Below are 5,855 nucleotides of genomic sequence, written 5' to 3' on the forward strand. Positions count from 1 at the left end.
TTCCTCATCTCCGGCCAGTTCGGTTGCCGCCACACTCCGGTGCCGTGCGTCGCGAGCTGAACCCCCCAGTCCATCCAGTGCCACCATCCTCTTCCCCTCGATCTTGCGGAGCCTCCCAACCCCTCAGCTTCGATGGGGAGCCACCGTAGCGCGAAGCCCCAATTGTTCCCAGAGCTGCCGTCCGCCGCGGAGCTCGCTGCCGGCGACTCCCTACGTCCCCACAAGCCTTTCGACCACCGGGAGGACCGCCCTGGACCAGCGGATCCATCCCTGTCCTGGGAACCCCGCGGGGAGCCGCCGTTCGTCGGCGACAATCGCCGGAGCCCTGCCTCCGCTCGGACAGAGGAGGAAGGAGGCGCGGGCGACTGGTCAAACCTGACCAGTGGGCCCAAGGGACCCACTGTCAGTGACTCAGCGACGGCCCGTGCTAGTTTAGGTGAAAGCGTAAAACCCAGAGTACGTTTCCTCCCCGAACCGATTTTTTTGTTTTTTTATTAATTATTAAAAACAGATTATTGACTAAACTTTGACCGACTATAACTTTTTAAATATAAGTCCAAATGATTTGATCCTTTTTCTATTGTTTCTCAAATTTGGTCTAGTTTATTTTCATATTTAACTGAAAATTTTCGAAACAACTTTTTTGTACTGTTTTGAAACTATGTGTTGATTTGAATTTTCTTACAAATAGGATTTTGAAGAAGGAAGCAACTTTCAAAAAAATGCACCCCACTTGCATACTCTTGAAGGCAAGCATTCTAAACCCTGGCATAATATTTTTGTGTGTTGTCTGATATGGTTACAACACCACCTTGACATGGAGCATTCATTATTTTATGTGATGATGCGACCATACGCATGAGTGCATAATGAAGATTCTTTGCTGTTGGAAATGGATATGCTTGTGATAGTAATCGTCCTGGTATACCTTTCATGCCTACCGTGAGGAAGCCGGGAAAGTCTCTGTCTTGGGTAGACACGAGGTTGTCTCTAGTTCCTCGTCGAGACGGTTGTGTCCGGTATGGCATGATGAGGTATGATGAGTGGTGATTCTCTCTGTTGGTTGAAATATATTTGTTATGCTAATCATGCAGGGAATACTTAAACCTCCTGAGTCGACCATAGATCGAGTCTTGTTCCAGTAACCCCCGTGCTTGTTTCATACTACCACTTGTCCTTGCCGCAGGTAGGGTACAGTTCAGTAAGTTGTCAACCCCTTTCTTGGCACACACCGTACAGAGAGGCCATGGTGGAAGATACCCGCTGCATCTGGTAGGCATGCCACTTGGTCCGGGGGCATGGGTGTTTCCTGTTGGGACCGAGAGGGGGGCACCCCTTAGTAGCGTGCGGTATAAATTTGATCCCATGATAATCGAGGTTGTAGCCTCCCCACATAGAGTTTTGCTCAACAGGTGTCATGGGTGATTCTAGACACCGATAAGTTAAGCTGGTGTGTGCGGGTCAGGTGTGTTTTCAATTAAAAGACCGTAAATGGAATTAGTCCCGATGGACTAAAAGAATCCGTTACTTGTGGGTAAAGAGTACACCCTCTGCAGAGGTTAAATCTATTCGAATAGTCATGTCCATGGGAAAGGACTAGGATGGGTCAAGTGTCGGTCTTAGTGTCGGTCTTCGGAGGAAAAACTGCTAAACCAGAACATGGATCATGACTTGTGACTTATGATGATTATGATTATTACGGACTAATCATTTATATTTACAGAATTATCGAGTATCCCTGGGACGGTTCTACCTCCTGGATATTCACCGTGATTATTTACCTTATAAGCCCTTTATGTGGTGTCGCACAGACGCCCGACTGTGGCATGTTTGTTATTTATTTACTTTATAAGCCCTTTATGTGGTGTCGCACAGAGGCCCGACTGTGGCATGTTTGTTATTTATTTACTTTATAAGCCCTTTATGTGGTGTCGCACAGACGCCCGACTGTGGCATGTTTGTTACTTATTTCACTTATAAGCCCTTTATGTGGTGTCGCTCAGACGCTCAACTGAGGCATGCTTTATATCATTATCCTTTCGAGGCGTCGCTTCAGACACCCGATCGGTGCATTCTATTTCTACTCTCTGAGTGCATATTCATGTTTCATATAAACAACCTGCTTGCATGCATCATGGATTTTTTTTTATTTCGTGACTGACGTTGTGATCATAGAATATTTCGGAGCATGATTATCATTTGTTATATTATACCAGTGTTCATAATGTTTGCGAGTACATTCAAAGTACTCACTGGCTTGTCCCTGGCTATTGTCTTGGCCAGATTTCTTGCTTGGAGAGGAGGGTTGCGATGAAAGCCCCGGAACCTAAGCAATGGTGATAGCAGCCTCGTGAAGATAGGAGTTACCCTGGTCAGTTGTTCCTATGGGAAATGGAGTCCCATAGACACTGATGAACCACAAACCACTTCCGCCATCAACCACTAGAAACCATTTGTTGTACTCATAGGCCAGAATGGTCTTGTACTACATATTTTGTATTTTGCTTGGAATTTCTGTATCAAGTTGGTGCCTCATCAGCTAAGAGTAATCCTGAGGCTGGTGAGCACAAGGACCATTTTCTAGGAAATTGATATCCTGAAAATCAAGTCCTGACAAAATGCAGGGCTGATGGGCGTCATTTCCATCCCGTCAGACAAGAAAGATGCAATCATATGCGTGGATAAGATGTACCGGGATGCAATCACTGCCAAGGCCGCAGAAGCTGCAACTCCCTCTAAGGAAAACACGAAAGGGAAGAAGGGTAGCAGGGATGCCGGCAAGGAATCCGGGAAGCGCGCCTCTCCGGAGTGTGTTGCACCCGTCGATGATTTGCCAGAGAGTTACACTAGCAAGATATCGAAAGTTGCCTCGCCTACTGTAAACAAGGTCCCGACAGGGCTGTATGGTGCTGATGGTACGTTCACTATCAGCTCCACCCTTGATGACAAATAGGAAAGCACGCTCATTGCCTTCCTGCGGGCGAATGTCGATGTGTTTGCTTGGCAACCATCTGAAATCCCCGGTGTTCCCGGGGATGTAGTTGAACACCACCTTGCTGTCTGCCCTCATGCTCGGCCCATCAAGCAGAAAGTTAGGAAGTAAGCTTTAGAGGGGCAACAATTCATTGCCGAAGAGATCAAGAAACTTGAAGCGGCTGGTTTGGTCAAAGGAGTGTTGCATCCGATGTGGTAGGTGAACCGTTGGTGGTGCACAAGGCGAATGGGAAATGGAGGCTTAGCATAGACTTCATAGATCTGAACAAGGCATGCCCAAAGCACTCATTCCCCTTGCCACGCATCGATCAGATTGTGGATTCCACTTCCAGGTGTGATTTGCTTTCCTTCTTGGATGCATACTCCGGATACCATCAGATATTAATGTCCAAGGAAGACAAGGAGAAGACGACGTTCATAACCCCATGTGGCACGTACTGCTTTGTACGAATGCCCTTCGGGTTAAAGAGCGCTGGATCCACTTTTGCAAGAGCAGTGCAAATTGGGTTTGAGCCTTAGTTGCACAGGAATATTGAAGCATACATGGATGATATAGTGTTCAAAACCAAGGATAAATCAACACTTATTCAGGACTTGGAAGAGACCTTTGCAAATCTGCACAAGATCAATTTAAAGTTGAACCCTGAGAAATATGTGTTTGGCGTTCCCTCTGGCAACCTACTTGGCTTCTTTATGTCTCACTGGGGGATAGAGGCCAACCCTGACAAGACCAGAGCAATCGAGCAGATTCAAGCACCCAAGACAGTCAAGGATGTGAGGCATTTAACTAGATGTGTTGTCGCACTGAGCATGTTCATTTCCAAGTCTGCCTAGTGCGCCCTGCCATTATTCAAAATTCTGAAGAAGGCAGGGCCAATGAAGTGGACCATGGAGGCAGAAGCAGCGCTGCGAGACTTGAAAGCGTATCTTTCCTTTGTTCCCACCTTGGTCGCTCCTAAACCACAAGAGCCACTGCTGCTATACTTAGCGGCAACCAATCAAGTGGTTAGTGCAGCGCTGGTGGCGCAGCGGGAAGTAGATGAAGGAACATCTGCAACTACTGTCCTCCCCGGAGAAGGAACTAAACCAGTCACGACAAGGTTGGGTACATATCTGGGAGAGATAGGGCAAGCTAACAGTAGCAGTTCTGAAGCCACGACAAAGAAGAAGGTAGTGTAGCGACTAGTTTACTTTGTTAGCTCCCTGTTGCAGGGGCTAGGTCAAGGTACTCTGGAGTGCAAAAGTTGATCTTCGGCCTCATCACGGCCTCAAGGAAACTGCACCACTACTTATAAGCCCATGAGATCACAATTGTCACCCGTTTCCCTTTCCAACGCATATTGAGGAACGCTGAGGCGACCGGCAAAATAGTTGAATGGGCAAGAGATCTGTCAAGTTTTGGTATGAAGTATGAGAGTACCTCAACCATTTAGAGAAGGAAACTGGCGGAGTTCGTTGTAGAATGGACACCTACTCCAGATGAAGAGACACCAGAAACAATTATCGCCGGCAAGGAAGCGCCCCAAGAATGGATGATGCGGAGCATCCTACGTTCATCCCCATGTACACTCCGGCTACTCTCCAAGCCCCAAGAGGACATATGACGAGACCTCAAACATACGCCATTGGACACAAGGTGAATTCACTCCTCTTTGAACCGTCATTGTCCACATGTGAGACATGGCTACTACCTCATGCATGGACCTAGCCTATACTCAGGTACAAGCGAGATGACCATGGGGAATCAAAGGACCTAGGCCAAGCATGGAAGAGGAGAAGGAAGAAGAAGAACGGACAAGACATGACTTGCCCAGATCATCCGGATACCCAGCCGGACGATCCGGACCAAGCCCGGATGATCCGGACCCCCACCCGGACGATCAGGGTAATGTGCCCGAAGGCACCCGAAGCCCGCTCGACGAAGCCGGATCATCCGGACGGTCGCCCGAATCATCCGGACCCCCAACACCCGGATCATCTGGGCCACCATCTGGATCATCCGGACCCCGCCTGCATGCATGACTTGGGCCGAGGCCCGTGTACCCCTTTGCCCTTCACTTACCCCTTCGTGGCTTAGACTATACATAGACCCCCTCCTCCTAGATAGGGTTAGCAAAAGGGTTAGCTCATTTGAGATAGAGATTTTCTCATCCATACGGATCTCCTCCTCGTGAGAGACCGCGGCCTCTTCGGAGAAGATCCACCTGGATTAAAGACCCCTTTATGGGAAGATCCCTCGAGGATTCAAGACCTCCTCTCGGAGATGAACTACCGCCACTTGTATCGTCCTTTGTTGGATTTGGACCGTGTATCTCTTTGTGTTTCTTGGATCTAGCACATGTGTGATCATATTCGTCTTGGCTGAGTGTTTTCTCTTGTGTTCCACCGTGATTTCCTTTGTTTCCTTCCGTGCGTTCTTCGTGTTCCTCGTAGGGATATTCTCCAAACGTGAAAGATCGGCCCCTAGGGTTCTGCTCTACATCATCTTCGTATCATGAGCCACGTTGATCACGTTTTTGGAGCCCCTACCCCGTGTTTTCTAGCTTGATTTTGTTGATTTCGTCCTAAATTCGAAAATCCCCAGCAAAAATAGCCCCCAATTTTTTTTGTGATTTGTTGGTTTTGATGATGTTTTGTTGATTTTGATCCGTGGATTTGCTTGGTTTCAAGTGGATCTAGCTTTCCCCCAAGTTTCCCCACCTTCGATCCATGAAATCCCGTCAATTTTGACCCCAAAATCCCCAAATTCCGCCCAAAAATTTGTCCCTGAGAGGAAATCCCGAGCAGATTGACCCGCCCGATCATCCGGACCTTCTCCCGGATCATCCGGACACCTCCCGGATCAGCTGGACGCCCCCCCC

Source organism: Triticum aestivum, chromosome 1B (genome assembly GCF_018294505.1).
Source record: "Triticum aestivum cultivar Chinese Spring chromosome 1B, IWGSC CS RefSeq v2.1, whole genome shotgun sequence".
NCBI lineage: Eukaryota > Viridiplantae > Streptophyta > Magnoliopsida > Poales > Poaceae > Triticum > Triticum aestivum.